Genomic DNA, 18,831 nt, shown 5'->3' on the forward strand with positions numbered 1-18,831 from the left:
CAAGAAGCATCATTCCGATTTGGCTGGGGACGGCACCAAGACGTTTCAAAGGCGGGTGGTGGTGTATGCGTGACATTGATGCTACACGCCTGTCTCCTCAAGGGCCAGACGCCTAATGTGCCGTGCGTGGGCGTCTCTGCATGTATTTTCAAAACATAAAAACACAGACAGCTTTTTATGGACAAACCAGACTAGAAGTATTCCAAATTGTTCCCTAGAAATGCCAGAGCTGTAAAATATCTGTGAGACATAAAGCAGAATATCCTATCACTTGCCCTTAACAAGGTTTGCCTGTTTCCCCTTTGCTTTTTATTTTTATCTCTGAGGGTCAGTTTGCTTAAAATCAACAGTGACATCTCCTAGGCACAATTTAGATTTCAAATTTGAAATCTAATTATGGTGTTTGGTCAGAAAAAAACATATTTATTTATATTTCTATATTACTGTTAATCTTGTCTTTTAAAAGATAGTCAACACACAGAAATCACTCCTGGTCTCTCTCTTCAATATACTCCTGCCTACTCCTCCTTCACTGAATAAGAGCACGCCCTCAGCACTATCAATGCCTAACACTTTATTCAAGATAATGTTGCCCTTGCTAGAAGGATCTTGCTCCTCCAGCGTTTACAGCTGCAGCACAGATTAGAGGGACCTGAGTCCGGAGGAAACTGGCTTAGCATAACGCAGGCCCTGGGTAGGTAATAATTTAGACGCATAAATGCTCAGGAGGGCCCACATTCTGATGCTCTTCCCACCTACAGCATTGGGCTGGCACTGGGTCCTAGTCTGGGGCAGGCACAGGGAAGGGCCTATCGGCTCTTTCTCTCTTGGCAACAAACATCTGCCTTTAAAGAACTATTTTTGGATAATCTGTATATACCTTCTGGGGGGGTAGCGGGAATAAACAAAGAGCTTAGACTCTTCTTCCTTCCTTTTTCAAGTTTCCTTCTTTTCTTTCTTAGGGTGAGATAAAATGTGACGTGCACATGATCGGTACTTTTCATTTTATAGAGTGGCTAATTCACTGACCAGATTAGCTTTGGAGGTAAAAGCGATACAGAACGTCCGAGTGTGCCAAGATCTCGTGGGCGCTGAGCCAGGAGAGCACAGCCTTGTGTCTCTGTGCAAAGCAGGGAGGCCAAGTTATGTTTGGGGGACACCTCCTCCATCTGATGTCATTTCTTCGTATCTGCAGAAGCCACTGCACAGCAACTTCAGCCTGGCCCCTCCCTCGCTATGCACCCCCTGCTCCGAAAAGCGAGTATCTGTTGGGGCTGACCAAGCTGCCCACCACCCAGCAGAAAGCCTAGCAGTGTAGAGGGTCTGGAAGGGGCTGGCCGGGGGTGGCTACCCTTTCCTCTGGATCATTTCTCTCTCCTGGAGCTTAGCCAAGGAAATGTGGTTTGCTGAGCCAGCCCCCTGCTTCTTTCTCCAAATCACATTGCTCACGATTAGGGAGAGAAAGGCTGAACCTTCCCTCCGAGGCCCTGGAGTCCCCTCCACCCACTCTTGATACAAAATCAGTTCATCTGGGTAATTTTTAAAGCCGAGCACTTGGGCCAGCTGGAACTAGTTGCCTCTTCCTGGCCAAATGCTTGGGGTTTCTTCCAGCCTCAAGCCTACGTGCTCCGTGTGCTAGCGAGAGCCCAGGGATGTGGCCAGGACTGGGAACCAGGGAGTTACTAACCAGACTTTCCAGCAACTTCCCAAATTTTGGAGAAAGCAAGGATCCTTATTTTTCAGTGAGGCTGCTTGGCCCGAAGAGGCAGGTCACACTGAGCACTACACCCAAGCGTTCCAGTTCTCAGAAACCCAGGAAGACCTGGGTATCCGGCATTGGACCAGGCTCTCTGGCTACCCAGGCCAAATCTATGCCCTTTCCCTTAAAAAAGGAAGATGATATCCAAGGGGAAATAGATTGGCTTCAGTTGTTTTGGGCTCGTCCAGCTCAGGAGTGACCAGAGAGCTACTGAGAAGGCCTGATGGACCCTGGCTTTATTCTAGAAACTAGGCTAGTTAAATAAGGTATGGTCCAGCCAGGAGCTGCCTTGGACTCTTGGCAAATATGCTAGCTTAGTATGAGATAATCTAAACAGAAGAGAACAATATTCTCTGCTTTCTCACTCCAGGCATCATAGAGGCTGAGAATCAGTATTCATTTGGGATGGGCTGAACGCTTACAAAAATAAATTCTGTGCCTTTAAAGCTCTGAAGAGTAGGGGCTGCCTGGTGTGAGTGTTCCAAATGGCACCTATTGTGCTGGGGGGGGGGGGCAGTAGTGGTGGTGGTTTAAAAACATTTAGGAACAAGAAGAGCCCTTTACAGAGGAGAAGAAGTTGTGTAAAATACACTCTCCTTGCTGGCACATAAGCATATATAAAAACATACATTTATACAATTGTATTCTGGGGGCCTGTATCTCTTCAGTCATTACTCAGATTAATTAATGTGTGTTTGGTTTCTAAACTGCTCGGCTTAAGAACTCGAGTGGAGATATTCTAAAAAACTAATTCAGCTGTGACCAGCATCAGAGAGGGTCCCAAGCACGGCTTGCAGGCTCTGTATTCCGCCACAGATGGGGAGGTTTCATGTGTCGGGGGCACCCCTCCAAGCTCCTGACAAGCCTCACTTGTGTGACTTGGAAACCGGAATTAATTCTTCCACCCTCCTGGATTCACTGAGATGTTCTGAGGATGAGTCGAATCACGTTTCATAAATTCTGGGTGCCAGGGGGAAAAAGATAGTACTACTTAAACACTGTCACCAATATTCCCACTTCTGGGACGAGTAAGTCCTTTGAGCATTTATAAAACAACAAAAGGGGCAGCGCTCTCTCCATGCCAGTTAAGCCTGGGAAGAAAACTGTGAGAAGAAACTGTGAGAAATTCTAGAAAATTTGTACAGAGATGCTTAAATATCTGAAGTGGAGAAATGCATTCACGAGAGAACAACCTTGCTGATAAATATTGGTTGATAAAATAATTTAATTCACATGTGTGCATCTTAGTGAGCATCTTTTTCATAAAGGTCTTCTCTAAAGGAAAAAAAAAAATCTTCTTTAGTTAACTGTTTTTAAACCTTCTTCCCCTGTGAGCGATACTTAACTCTCATATTTGCCAGAGAGCAATTTCCTAATACATCCTAGAGAATACATGATTTCATTTTTCCACAGATGCATTCTATACACCTGGTATTTTGGTTATTTATCAACCATGACTAGTTTTGTAGTTTCTAGCTTTATATCTTTAAAGTCATTAAAACTTAATAGGAGAATTCATCATACAGGAAATCTATCAAACACAGTTGCCAAGCACTTTTTTCCCCGACTGACATCTTTAAAATGCATTTGAATGTTATTTATTTGATCACACCCAGGGAATTAAAAAAAATAATAATAACTTGCAGCTTCCAAGTTCAGAGAAAGCATAAAAATGTGATTTACTATTTATTGTACAGTGAGGCACATGCACTTTCTATATTGCATGTTAATCTCCAACAGCTAAGTTTAGCAAATTTGACAACACTACTGTTTGCTAGTGAGGAAAAAGAATCGACATCTGTTCTCTTCCAGATATGACTCCTTCTTGGAAGGACTCAGAAATACACCCAGCCCTTCTATTTCCTGGGTAAACTGATAGAATGCAGGCGGTTTAGACGGAGAGTCAAACCACAGTGCCCCCTGGTGGTGATACAATGCATAAACAAATGTAAGTTTTTCTGCACTTCGTGAATATTTTTAAGAAAAACCTAATTTTGTTAATGATGTGGAAATTTTTCTTCATTTTTAAAAATGCAGATACAAAGAGTGTGGCATGTTGGTGGTGCTTTTATATGGAAAATAAAGAGTCACTCTGCTGTTAGTAAAATTGAAGGCACATTTAGATGATCAAAACCACCTTGATCAAACTTTTTTTTTTTTTTTTTTTACAATAAAGAATTATATTTTAATTCCACACTGGAGACTTAGAGTATGGGGGGAAAAAAACATGGAATTTCAGCATATGTATTTTTTAAACTAAATTTACAAAATTGAAACAGCAGATACTTTCAAGTGGACCTGAGGGTTGTTAGCTTATTTTTAGTTTCGTTAAACCGGGATGAGAGCAGATTGCAGATTTTACCACCGGACTAAGGGCTCCATCTTCCCATCATGCTCTCAGCATGCACCTCTGATAAGCAGCTTAAAGGGAATTTCCTCGGGTCAGACATAAATAGCAATTCTCAGGTTCCCTTAATCCAGACACACATCGCTTGTGGGTTCGGCCTCATAAATCTCAAAAGCAGTCAGCAAAACATGAAAGGCGATGTTGTTAGAAGGCTCAAATCCATTAAATGGGAACGTCTGAAACGTGAACTCATTAATCATACAAACAATACCGACGCCTTGTAGTAATCAAAGACTGCAGCACCTTCCTTTCTCAGAAAGCATCTTGTTTAACCTCTTGCTATCTCTGAAAGGCAGGCCCAGGACAGGAATTCTCTCTGCATTCCCTCTTCACCTATGGAGAAGCTGAGCCGCTAACAGTTCAAGGTCATAGAGCCGGTGGAGACTGAAAAAGTCACCCAAGTGTCCTGCATCCCTGATCCAGAGCTGTCCACTTTGCTAATTATGGCTTGTCTCAGATGTAAAACATTTCAAAACACCTCCGGGATGTCACAAGATGTTAGTGCCAAGACATGTCATAGAAGAACACTGGAATGGAGGCACATGCCCGTAGCAAAAACTGCACACAAACATTCACAGTGGCATTATTCATAACAGCCCCAAAGTGGAAACACCCTAAATGTCCATCAGCTGATGGATGGATAAACACAATCGGGTCTAACGATACAATGGAATAGTACTCAGTCATAAAAAGGAATGAAGTGCTGATACATAAACCTTGAACCTTAAAAACATTATACAGAGTAAAAGAAGCCAGACACAAAAGACCACATATTGAATGATTCCATTTATGTGAAATGTCCAGGATAGGCATATGCACAGAAGCAGAAAGTAGACTAATAGTTGCCTAGAACTGGAGGGGTTGGAGGCATCGGGGATGATGTTAGGAGGTGCAGGGTATCTTCCTGGGTTAACGAACACATTCTAAAATTGACTGTGGTAATGGGTGTACAATTCTGTGAATATACTAAAACCCATTGAGTTGTACACTTTAAATGGGTGAATTGCAGAGTAGGTGAATAATGTATCAATAAAGCTGTTAAAAAAAAAATGATCTTGAAAGGCTAAGGGCAGGCTGGTCCTAAGAAGCTTCAAGAGACATAAAGGCACCTTTGGGTGAAGGAGGAAAAGGATAGTGTTAGGGATTAAACTGTGCCCCTCAAAAAGTTATGCTGAACTCCTAACCCTGGTACTTGTAAATATGACTCTGTCTGGAAATAGGAATTTTGTTTTGTTATTAAAAAAAAAAAAAAAAAAATTTTTTTTTTATGATAATGAGGTCATATTGAAATAGCCAAACAAAACCAAACCTACTGCCATCAAGTTGATTCTGACTCACAGCAACCCCATAGGGTTTTCAAGGCTGTAAATCTTTACAGAAGCAGACTGTCACATCTTTCTCCAGTGGAGCTGCTGGTGGTTTCGAACTGTCGGCCTTTCAGGTATCAGTCAATCGCTTTACCCAATGTACCACCAGGGCTCCAAGGTGGGTCTTAAATCTAATTCCTTCTGAATGGTGTCTTCTGAAAAGAGCAGAACAAAGATACACACACACACATGCAGGGAGAAAAGACCATGTGAGAAACCATCTTCAAGCCAAAGATGCCAAGGAACACTGGGGCTACCAACAAGGAAGGATCTTCCCCTAGAGCTGCTGCCCTGATTTGGACGTCTAGCCTCCAAAACTGAGACAATATATTTCTGTTCTTTAAAGCTGTCCATTTGTGATATTTGTTACGGCAGCGCTAGATAACTAAGGCAGATCAGAAAAGGCGAGCAGTATCAGCCTTCAGGGAAGTGCCTTGAGGCCCTAGGTCTAGCTGGGACCCCAATCTTACTTTTATGAAGGGGATTTCACCTGGCTCCACACTCCCAGAAATGTTCTATGTCAACTCTTCTTCCAGATATCCAAATTTGATGTGGGACACTTGAGATTGCTGTTTTTCAGCCCTCCTTGCCTGGTTCCCACCCACTTTCCTCACCAGAAACCAATTAGTTGAGGGTAGGGGCAGGCATCGCTATTTTAAAGAACTTTCCAAGGTGATTCTAATGCACAGCCAAGGCTGAGGACCACTGTTTGGGAGAGGGCCAGCAAAGAAAGCCAGGGTACAACTATAAGGAAAAGCTCAGTGAAATGGTAGCCCAGCATTCTAGTTCCCTGAAGTCTCTACCTTTCACTTCTTCCCACCCACATCTCTAAAAGGTGCCACTGGGGCCAGGGGGAAGTGGTCATCTTGAGGTGTCTGACAACTTTCACAAATAATGCCAAACTGTTTACACAAAGTTATCTGAACCAACTGGTCTGCTGTTTTACAATAGGTAGGCACTCTTTCAAGAATTGTTCCATTATTTTAAAAAACTGCGTTAGGGGGTTATTAAAAAGAAAAGTGTGTGTCGGGGGGGTGCTTATGTTCAAAGTTCAGAGTTTTGTGGGCATTCACTGAGAACTTCAATCGCCGTCTCCTTGCTGACCCTCTGTCATACCCCGACATTCTTCACTGTTGAGAGCCTACAGATAATAGCCTCCCCCACTCTACCCCAGCAAAGCTGAGCATTTTTCCCTGGCTAGGTTTTAAGCCAAGCTAAACTTAAGTAAACAAAGTGTGGTACCTGCATTACTTCTGCCCAGAGAAAGAGACATGCTGGCTTTGAATTTTTCCTTTTAGAACTTCTTTGAGCCAGAAAATATCGACTGCTCCCAAGCCTGGCAAAAGTGCTGTTGAACATGCTCTCTGGGTCTCTACTGATCAATGACAATTTTGGAAAACAGTGCCTGAATAATTCATCATAGGAAAAAAGCTTTTGGATTAAATGGTATTACTGGGGCTTCCAGCACAAACATACATGTGTTCCCAAAAAGCCAGTCCAGCTGGAATACTGTTTGGAATAATTACAATGACACCCTAGCTGAGCACCCCACTTTGTACATTGTAATGAGGCGTCTGCCCACCCCCAGCCATACCAAGATGCTGCTGGAGTCACAGCCAGGTGTTCCAGCAGCATGAGCCTGGCACATCTTGCCACGGCTTGATCAATGTGGTGAAATATAGCCATGGTTGACTAAATGTGCAAGCATGCAGCTTGAAAAAAAAAAAAGGGAAAAAAATAGACGAAGGGAGAAAGGAAGGAAGAAAAGGAGGGAGGGAGAAAGAAATACAAAAATGTTGGTTACATTTTATGCAGAGTAAAACTGAACAGCAGTGGGAACAATTCAATTTTATCTTGGCAATTGGAATGGAGACTGAACAATCACAGCAAATACTGAGGCAATTCATACATTTTTTATGTATATAAACACACACACGTACATGTGCATATATGTATTTTTTTAAAAGACACATCCTTCCTCACCATGCACACACATATGCACATGCACACCACATGCACACACACACACAATTAGTATTGTATTGACTATAAACAGCAGCATATCTAGGCTGGCAAAATTCTACACTGAAGAACAACACTTGGTTCAGCGCTAGCTTACGTATTGGCACCACACTCAAACCCCCAAGATGCTCATGATCATTGTTGCTTGTTTTTGTTTTGTTGTTTTTTTTTTTTCTTTTCTTTTCTTTTGCCAAGTGCAGACACCAGGTTTTGACCATCTTCCTCCTCACCTACCTTCTCTTCCATCCTTCAAGGACACAAAGCATTGAGGCCTCAAAATGGTAGTGAGTGGCCTGTAGTCCCTATCAGTCACCAAAGGTCAGGAATTCCCATGAAATCTGCCTGATCACTGGAAAGGTGGTTGTTATAGTTGCTGTTAGTTATCATCAGGTCGGTTCAAGCTCATGGTGACCCCACACACAATGGGACAAAATGCTTTTTGGTCCTGTGTCATCTTCACACCAACGTTAAAAGTAAAGAGGTGGAAGAGGTGTCAGAAGGGGAAAGAAGGACTATTATGAAGGGGCTGGTAGTCAGACATAGGAGCCCTGGTGGTGCAACGACTAAAGCGCTCAGGTGCTAACCAAAAGGTTGGTGGTTCGAACCCACCAGCTACTCTGTGGGAGAAAGATGTGGCAGTCTGCTTCTGTAAAGATGTACAGCCTTGGAAACTCTATGGGGCAGTTCTACTCTGTCCTACAGGGTCACTATAAGTCAGAATTAATTTGATGGCAGTGGGTTCGGTTTTGGTTTGGTTGTCAGACAGAGGTTCTCCCACAGACAATTCCATCCAGAAAGACTGCACAGTGTATGAGCTGCCCTTCTATCAGGAGCCAGACCAGACAGAAAAGGACCGTTACCCTGCTGGCTACCTCCTTCAAACAAAGGGATTCCACTGTGGTGGGTGCCTTGAGTCTCACCCCCAGACTGGATAATTGAACTCTTAAAAGAAAAGCAATGCCTTAATTTTGTGCTTTTTGGGTGGAAGGAGAAAGGAACAGATGGTTTTTATACTTAGGAAAATTCAGTTTTAATCTAACTTAGTTAATTATTGACTCAACAAGGATGAAACTAGAATAAAATCATTTTTGCCTTAAGGCAAACTATTAAGAAGCTTCCTATGGTTAACAGGCTAACAGTCTTCAGAATTACCCCTTTAGCCTTCATAATGTTCAACCTTAACTCAATCATTATTTTGCTTATCTCTCAGTGCCATGAAGGACAGAAAACCAAGGAAACTGCACCTATATTTTAGGAAAAAGAAAGTGGAATTGCCATAAACAAATACCGTCACTCTCTTTTAACAAATCAATAAAATGACATAGTGATCCCTTCTGAATTTTATCATTAAAAGCCCACAATTTTTGCATGCCACTAATTCCCCGTTAAGCCAAAGTTGTGCAGCCCTTTTTTCTGTCTCCACAGCATTCACTTTCCCATCAATAACATTATACAGAATGCTTCTCAATTGGAACGGTTTTATTTTATCTTAAACTTTGTGAGCAAGGCAGGTATAGTTTGGAAAAGCCGCCCGTCCTGAAAACCTCACCCCTAGGTGGTGGTAGGAGTTCCTGAGTGGCTCAAACTGTTAACTCGCTCAATACTAACCAAAAGGTTGACAGTTCAAATCCACCCAGAGGCACCTAGGAAGAAAGGTCAGGCAATCTACTTCTGAAAAATTGGTCATCGAAAACTCTATGGAACATGGTTGTACTCTGGCACATGGGGTTGCCGTGAGTCAGAATCAACTCAACAGCAACTGGTTTTGGTTGGCTAGAAGAACAGGTGAGAAAAGATGATTTGCCCTAAGTTTGTGGCAGTGGAAAAGAGTGGGTGGATTTGCACAACAGTTGGAATTCTTGATATTAGGGAGTGGGGAGGGTAAAGGGAACTAGTTTTTGAAGATGCCTTTCTGGACTGGTTGACTATGTGACTAGAAGCAGAAGGACTATAAATTTGTTAAAGCCATGTTGATTTTGAAGGTATTCTGGGACATTCAAAGAGAAAAGATCAGTAGACAATTTGAAGTGCTGATCTGGGACTGGTGAGGTGACTCTGACCTTGCTTAGAGTGTGTACAGAAGTCGGTACAAATGGTTATGGGTTTAACTGCTAGCTTAAAGGTTGGCAGGTTGAACCTGCCCAGAGATGCCCCGCAAGACAGGAGTGGCAGTCTGTTTCCAAATGTCACAGACTTAAAAATGCTATGAAGTGATTCTAACTCTACACATGTGGAGTCACCATGAGACAGAACTGACTCGAGGGCAACTTACAACAGCAACACAGGGTCTGACTGGGAAGCAAAAGGTGCTGAGGATGGAACAGTGGGAAGATGTCAGCAAGTGTTCAGCTGGAGTGATGGTCTCAGGGAAGCCCAGGGAGCTTCCAAGGGTGATCAAGGAAAATCAATTTTTTTTTTCATTCTCTCTAATCCTGAGTTGAGGAGGGGCTGAATATATTCCTTGACTCTCTTCATTTGCTACCAGATTTTTCTATTATTATTTCTCAATAACTTTAACTTTGTGAATTTACACAAATTAGTTATGCCAGTGAAATCTACCTTCATGTCAAGGGGAGCATCAGCCAAGGCATGTGTTGGGGTGCTCCCCCATAATCTCTATAATTTTCTCCATTCTTAGATGTGGACAACTGACACTCTATCAAGTATACATAAATGCCATACCAATCCAGCTTTAAATACTTCCCCACACCCTGTGTCTCGTTTCACCAATAAAAATTCTGGAACTCCAACTAGTTCAAGATAATGTCACGTTTTCCTTAGTGATTTCAATTCAGGATCTTCAATTAGTGTATTAGCTTCCTACAGTTGCTATAACAAAGTACCACAAACTGGGTGGCTTAAAATTTAACAGAACAATTCATAATGAGAAAGCTAATAATTGGCCTTATATAGTGAGTTGTCAGCAGTATTGTCCAAAGGGCCCTCTACTACACAATCCTAAACAAGAAACTTAAGGTGTATAGAACATGGTGCTGTCTTCAATGACTACATGCACTAACAAAAGCAGGTGGACAAATCTATTCACCAAAATACATGCATGGAAATGCAGTAGCTATAGGCTGATATCGGCATCTCTGGTATTATGGGAGTGGTTGCATTAATTGAACAGATCTACAGAATGTCAACTACCTACTACATGATTCTTCCCTTAAATTCCATTTTCCGTTAATCATAGACATTGAAAATTCTCCTAGAGGGTCACATACCATGCAGCATCTTTGGAGATCACTGTCATGTGCTCTGCAAACCTGGCACTCACTTGTAGTGTAAAAAGGGCAAAACAACAGTGATAACTGTAAACACGGGCTTGAATTTTTAAGCAACAGGGAAATGAAAAATGAGTGGAAAGAGAACATTACCACCCTTCTGTGGAGAGAGGTCGAGTTTCAGTCAGTCAAGGAGCAACAGATAGATGGGACAAGAATGAAAGTTCAGGACATCTGAAGAAATCAGCCTGGGAGTGGAGGTGAAGGCGGTCAGTAAAGCTAAGTAATGCCACATGGAAAAACAGTCAAGCAGAAGTGTGGGCTCTAACCAGCCAACACTCTCTAAGAGCAAAAGTGAAAACCCATAGTTCAGTTTAAGGCATCCCTTTGAGTGTTAAGAAGATTTTGTGTTTGTCCACTGAAATTCTTCCTCTCTTACGGAATTTCTGACAATCAAAAATAAGTTTATTTATGTCAGTTCTTTAAGTAACTACAAAATAACTTGAAATTATTATAAAAAAGTAATCCATGCTCATTGAAAAGAAAGTCAAATACAGACTGGCCTGAAACATGCCTTTCTTCTGATGGCCTTACTGCTGTAGACAAGCCCACTCTCCAAGGGTAAAACACAATCGACAGTTTGCTATACATCTTTCTAGATCTTTTCCTATGAGCACACAGACACATATAAAATAATGATTTTTAATTAAAAAAATACAAATCAATGAAGCATCTCCACTTTGCAATACGTCATGTCCAAGGGACCTGACCTTCTGAGCTCAACCACGGAATAAGACACCTCCGCTCATCTGATGGCGGTGGATGGGGTCAAGTAAAAGTACCTTTGGAGGAAATAGCAAGCCTCTCTAAGGACTGGCCTAAAACCCTCGGAATAGGCTGTCACTGTGCAATGGACATCAGCCTCTTGCTCATTGACAGGCCTTCCTCCGGCTATAGGATCTTGACTGTAATTACAGGAAAGGCCATACCATAAAGGTGGAGGAGGGGCTAATTGACAGAGAGCAATATGCTGACTCGAGGACCAATGGCCAAGCCTTAAACTTCTTTTCCTCAAAAAGTGGCTGATGCACACTCCATTAAGCCACAACCATGCAAACCCAGGAGATGAGTTATTCCCAATCAAAGTACATGTTTGAGGTTCACACAGAAGACTCCCATTCTTAGCATCAAACGGTCTTTAGAGTGTTACTGGACTAAAGGATTTTCAAAAGGCACAAACGTGTTTTGTTCCTGTTGTTTTTTAAAAATTTTATTTTCTCCAGTCTGCTTATTCCTTTGTTTAGTTCTTGTTTATCTATTGACCCAGACAAAATGCAAAAGGAAAGATGTTGCCATCTTGATATTCAGAGTTCCTCCAAACATTGCTTCCCAACTTTGTTACCTTCTGATGGTTACAGAAGTCTGGAATCCTGGCCCTGCTTAGTAAGGGAGTGTTACCATTTATCTATACAAATAGAGAGAAATTTTAGGATGATCACATAGGATGCAGTGGGTAAGAGCACAAACTCTGGAAGGACAGACAACCATTTTTAGTTGTATGCTGCTGGCCCAGTTATCTTCCATGTGCCTCTGTTTTCTCATCTCCAAAACTAATAGAACTATTGTGAGAAATTAATACAGTATATGTAAAGCACTCAGAGTACAATGCTAAATATAGCACTGATATGTGCAATCTATACTGATATACTATTATATCTGCTGAATGAATGACACAGCAATATATATAGCACTCCATTATATATAAACTATATAAACAGCACAGCAAGTGCTGTATAGGCATTAGCTATATTTATTGTTGTTGTTATCATTATTATGTCACTAACCAGAAATTGCACAAAGAATGAGTTCCTTTAAACATTCTCAAGATATTTTACAAATAACTCAACAGACACTGTAGGGACCTGGAACAACCAAATGAAACTGCTCTTCGCTCGTACAAAAGGGAATGATAAACACACACATTAATTACCACACAAGTAGGCATGGCATGGTGCTACAGATATGTCCCTGAAACTTTGTGCATAAATAAAATCATACCACCAATGAAATGGGGAAGCTTGCCATTGTGATGGATCTTGCAGTGACTTCCTTCTGTCCTGGGGCAGCTTCTGGGTTGTCTTAATATTCAGATTCTTAACATTGGATATGTTCTCACACAGCTCTAGCTTATGGTTAGATATTGAGAGTCAGACCTGGGCAGACCATAGAAATGGGAAAATACTTCCATTTAAATTCCATATTATTCCATTAGGTAACTGGCTCAAAGTTTTTTCAGCCTTCTCCCAAGAGGAAGGCCAAGCCCCAAGAGCAACACATCATTGGGAAAAAGATTTCCAAATGTGTAACCACAACACGGGGGCAGTTCTGTTCTTTGCAGGAAGAAATGTCATTGCTTTTGTCAAAATGTCACTTTGCCAGGATGGTAAATAAAGAGCATCTCCTGTACTGACTTCAGATGATAAGTAACGGCCGCCTGGAGTGGTGTGCTGAGCATGCTGTCTGATGTGGGTAAAAGATGTGGGGCGTGGATGCACACATGCTGGTACTCACCATACTTGCAGCACATAAGCACTTGATACATCAGGCCCCAGGCCCCTGGTAATTTGTCAAAAGATCACAAATTGAGTACAAAAAACACATTTTGATATGATGTTGCATATCGGAACCAATTACTCCTAAAATTTAAACTTTGTAAATAGCTATAAATTATTCGGGCACATGAACAACACAGTAAAAATTCTCTAAGCCAATGTATAAAGAAAATTTCAACATATATCCAGTTTCCCTTGGGCAGGAAGGAAAACAGATTCTGTGAATACCTTCTACATGGCAGGCCCTGTGCTCAGCACATTTATATACAATCAGCTCCCCCAGGTCAGAGATTATCTCTTGTCCCCTGTCATGGCCCAAGACCTAGGGGAGCTGATTGTATATATGCAATCACGCCAGTGTGGACTGAATGTTGAATATATTTGATTCCAACATACTGTGAGGTGTGTTTTATATACAGATCAGAAAAGTGAGGCTAGGGAGTTATGCTACTCTTGTTAACCGAGAGCCAGTGCCGTCGAGTTGATTCCGACTCATAGCGACCCTATATTAGTTGTTGTTAAGTCGGCTCTGACTCCTGGTGACCTTACGTATAACAGAATGAAACACGGCCCAGTTCTGTACCATCTTCAGGATCATTGGTATGTTTGAGGTTATTGTGTCAACTCATCTCATTGGGGGTTTCCTTCATTTTTGCTAACCCTCTACTTTACCAAACACAATGCCCTTTTCTAATGACTGGTCTTTCCTGATGGCGTGTCCAAAGTAAGCGAGTCAAAGTCTCACCGTCCTCACTTCTAAGGAGCATTCTGGTTCTATTTCTTTTAAGGCTGATTTGTTCATCCTTCTGGCAGTCCATGGTATATTCAATATTCTTTGGCAACACCACAGCTCAAACACATCAATTCTTCTGTCTTCCTTTTTCATTTACCAACTTTTGCATGCATACAAGGCTATTAAAAAGACCAACTAAGTGGGTTAGACACAACTTAGTCACCAAAGTGACATCTTTGCTTTTTAAATTTTTAAAGAGGTCTTTTGCCACAGATTTGCCCAATGCAATATGTCATTTGATTTCTTGACTGCTGCTTTCACAGACATTAATTGTTGATCCAAATAGAATGAAATCACTGACAAAGATTATAAACATGGCCTACTTGTTGGAGTCACCAAGGTGGTCCTTCTGGTGAACCTTTCAACTTCAGCTGTGGGTTCTGAATGGTCACTTTGCCCACAGATTGGTGAATTTAAAAAAGGAAAAAAATAAAGTACTCAATTTGAAGACACGCGGAAAGTTAAAACGCCTTCAGAGGATGTGTTTCCTCAGGATTGAATGGCTGGTAACACGGGCCTTTGGCTCAAGCCTCACCCGCCAGAAACGGCAGACAGGTTGTCAACCATTGGGCCATCTGCTTCCTGCTTCTGTGGAGATGCCGTTAGGCTCCAGACAACATTTATCTTCTGGGTGTTCATTTAATTGTGATAAAAAAGTAATCAGGCAGAAATCTCCAAGGGAGGATGCCAGGTTTCACAAACCTAGCAAAACCCCAAAGCTCACTCCCACCCCTCTCGCAAACTGCCTTTGTATATTTAGTGGAGTAAGCATCACCCGCTATGTTCAATTAAGTTCAGTTCCAGGGAGGAAGCCTGGTGAAGGTGTAAGTCAACAGTTCCATGGGTTGCAGAATCTTGAGGAAGGTAACTAAGGGAGGAGCGGAATAGAGGGGAATGGCAGTGGGGAGTGGGGAAGTAACTCTTGGCTCTCCAGAGGCATCAATTGCCACTACTACCCTCACGACTATTATTCAAAATAGCTGTATATTCTCAAATTTTCTTGTGGGTTTTCAAATTTCATCATTTCCAGCTAGCAAATAAAGAAATTAGAGGTGTAAGTAAGCAATTCCCTATTTGATTGGATTTTATAATTACTCCCCCACACAGGCAATGCATCCTCTTATATTTCATTGAAAACAAGACACCAAACACCATTAGGTCTTAATACGAATTAGGGTGAGGGAAGGGAGGGAATGAAATTCAACAAGTGTTCACTGAGCACCTATTAGGTATCATGCCCAGGTTAGAAAAGGAATAAAGCACGGTCCTTTCCCTCGAGGAGCTCACCATTCAAGGGGAAAGGTGCCCATGTAACTGGACAATCAGGATACAGAAGAACCCAGACAGCACAAGGGAGAAGTGATTAATTGTCTCGGTAAGTTAAGGTCTGGGAAGGTTTCATGAAAGATAGGATGCCAGGAGGTGGGTTTTGAAGGATGAAGACTAGTTTGCCAACAGACGAGTGAGCTGAGACAGGCAGTGCAGACTGGGGAGAGAGCAAAGTCAAGGGCAGGACGGGCAGCCTCAGGGAGAGGGCATAGCTGGTACTGATGACTATGCCTGGTGAGGTCAGTTCAGTATGGCTGAAGCATTAAAGTTGAACAAGTGGGAGAGAGTGGTAGGAAGGAGGCTGGCATGGTAGCCCAGGGCCAGTCAAGTCAAGGAGCCCGCAATGACTCTTTCTCATAAGCTCAGTCTTATTTTAGGAGCTCCTGCTAACTAGTCCTGTTGTGCAACAGAGCAAATGGTGATGTGGAAGCTTCAGGCTGAGTAATTAAGTGTTTAGCTTAAAGACGTAGGGAGTTACTTCATAAGGAACTCTATATTTGAAAAGTCATGTGGAAGGCAAGAGTAGACTTAGTTTGCTGCAGGACACAAAACAGAGAGCTCAATGGTTGGAAGTTCAAGTGAACACTTTCCAATTCAAAGAAGAATGTCTGAACAATCAGCAAGACGGTTGTTTCATCTAGCTTCTACTCCATGTCAGAATGTCCCATTTTCTCTCTCATCTATCCCACAACAAGCCAGAAGTCTGAAATTAGCTCAGTGTTGAAAACACTGAGTGTTCCTACTTGTTTTGTGGAGAGTGTAAATCAATTTGCAGGGACTACAGCAAAGAGCACAAGAGAATTCCATCCATAGTGGGTGCCAAAGGAGCCCAAAGTGATGAATGAAGACAAAGGAATCCACACAAATATACATATACATTAATAATAGATCAGGTCACTTTAAAATAGACTAATTATACCTGAAAGTAAGTACAGTTCAGAGTAATCCAGGTATCAAACAATATGAAGTATTTTTAGCATGCTTCTATTGGTTCACAGTTGATGAACACTGTAGCCATACATTATAACCTGGCTATGTATCTTGTGTGTTCTTGACTTGGAAACATCAACCCAAAATAAAAGAGATCCCACACAGTATCCTCCCATTTTTTTTCCCAATCTGAACAAATCATTTAGTATAAAAATAAACAGAACTAGAAATTGTCTCTAATAAACTAATATTAGTCTCCCCAGAGGGTTAATTATGTCGCTCCGTATTTTAAGAAGAATGTAAATTGCCATTTTCAACAGATGTTCTTTTAAAAGAATTGGTTATCTGGGGAATGATGGGTCTTTGTTAGAGCTTACCCCAGTGGAATATAAACATTAAAATCATCCCACTATCCGTCAGCTCTCCCCCTCCAACAACTGTTATCCACACCAAAGAGATACCCTTTGGTTATCAGCAGCTTTAGTGACAAGTGTTCCAACCAGAACTGCGGTCCCAGATTTCTGACAATCTGTTCTAAGAACTTACAAATTCCCCTTTGGCCACCACAGAAACCCAAAAAAGGGCATCTTTCTGCCATTATAAGCCCCAGGTCAGACATTCTGTCCACAGTCATTCCCAGTCTAGTCTTATTTCCTGGAGAGTACGACTATGAAGTCACAAAGAAACAGAATTTTCTGGAAATATAAATACTGTCCAGCTTCAGTTTAAATGCTCAAAACCCCAAAACCACCGATATAACACCAAATCACACCAAACTCATTGCCATCGAGTTGATTTCAACTCACAGTGACCCTATAGGACCAAGTAGAACTACCCCATAGGGTTTCTAAGGAGCAGCTGGTAGATTTGAACTGCTGACCTTTTTTGGCTAGCAGCCAAGCTCTTAACCACTATGCTAGCAGGGCTTCACATATAAAATATAAATATATGTACATATATAGATATACACGTATGCACACATTTGAAAACTTCTAAGGGAAGAATGAAAATTTATCTCTAAAATGGCATTTTTAAAAATAATTTATTTTACTTTTTTGTTGTTGAGAATACACACAGCAAAACACGCCAATTCAACAATTTCTACATGTACAATTCAGTGACATCAAATAACATTTTGTAGATACTGAAATGCATGTTATCAGGTCCACAGAGTGAGAGCTTCAGCTTGGGATATCTGACCAAACAAAAAGAGCAACAATTCTCAAGTTCGTTATTCCCATCTGAATGACTGTCCCTGACCTGGAAACATGAAGAGGGCTTTTGCACTCATGTTGCAGCCAGTAGGGGGTGTCTGGCTGCCAACCTCACTTGACCTAACTCTTTATTATCATCCTGGTTAGACTCACTTTGCAGATAGGGAAACTGAGGCTGAGGGAGATTAATGACTCCTTCGGAAAACTTAACAGAATGTGCTTTCGCTATTGATCTCCTAGTAACAAGCAGAAAATCTCATCTCAGCCAGAAAGGTAAGCAGATAACTATTGATCTTAACTGTTTCTGAAAGGGCCTGCTCATTGTAGGATTTAGGCACTCTGAAGAGACTGGGCAGGTTTATGTCCTATAGGCAGGAGGGGGCAAGGCAGCCTGGTGACATTATTTGAGAGAATGTCCTAGATGGCAATAATGCAAAAGAACAGTGACAACAAACATAGCTTATTAAAGGCCCACCGTGCAACAGAGCTGAGCAAGATGCTTAATGTTCATTATTTATTTTAGTCATTCCACTACTCTGCTCTGGAGACATCATTATGCCTATTTAACAGGTAAGGAAATTAAGACTCAGCTGATTTCAATTGCCCCAGGGTAACACAGTTCCGAAGTGGCCCAGAAAGGACATGATTCTAGGTCTATGTGACCTGGAATTCCACTGCACCCACGGTTTAGATAATGCTAAGTGAACACAGAACACCAACAACACCCAACACAGTAGTTTCCAAGGGTCTCAGATCAGCTGACTGAAGACCCAAGTGCAAGGCAGGGCCAGCCAGGAGCCAGTCAGATCATGGGAGCAGATGTCACAATGTCAGACCTGCCTGAAAAGTCAGAGGGCCTTACCTTTGCAGAAAAAATGCAGGAGAAGCTCAATCTCGGCCTTCTCGGGCCTGAAAAAAGGTGTTAAGATCATGCAGATTATACAGGATACAATTCCAGGGGGCGCCCTTCACCTAGACTTGGATATGAGTGGTGCCACACAGAGTCGTCAAACTGGGCAAAATCAGTTTGCTGCTGGGAAAAGACTTGGAGCATTCACAGAGCAATCCTGAAAACCACCTCTGGACTAACAGATAAGATCATGCCTAAATTTAAGGGCACTGGGATAAGAGCTTCTTCAAAATACAATAAAGACCACCCCCGCCCCCCTCC

General features: G+C 41.9%; 1 protein-coding gene and 1 long non-coding RNA gene across 7 annotated transcripts in view; both read right to left on the bottom strand.

Annotated features, from left to right (window-relative positions):
* Window positions 1-18,831, bottom strand: part of WWOX (WW domain containing oxidoreductase) — a 1,096,383-nt gene that overhangs the window by 691,038 nt on the left and 386,514 nt on the right. The window lies entirely within an intron of this gene.
* The window catches only part of LOC135228361 (uncharacterized), a 43,281-nt gene that overhangs the window by 10,058 nt on the left and 14,392 nt on the right, over window positions 1-18,831 (bottom strand). Inside the window, exon 1 of the long non-coding RNA XR_010318847.1 lies at window positions 1-18,831. This exon is cut by the window's right edge and continues 14,392 nt beyond it. This is a non-coding gene — a long non-coding RNA (uncharacterized LOC135228361).

The sequence above is a fragment of the Loxodonta africana genome, chromosome 21 (genome assembly GCF_030014295.1).
Source record: "Loxodonta africana isolate mLoxAfr1 chromosome 21, mLoxAfr1.hap2, whole genome shotgun sequence".
Lineage (NCBI taxonomy): Eukaryota > Metazoa > Chordata > Mammalia > Proboscidea > Elephantidae > Loxodonta > Loxodonta africana.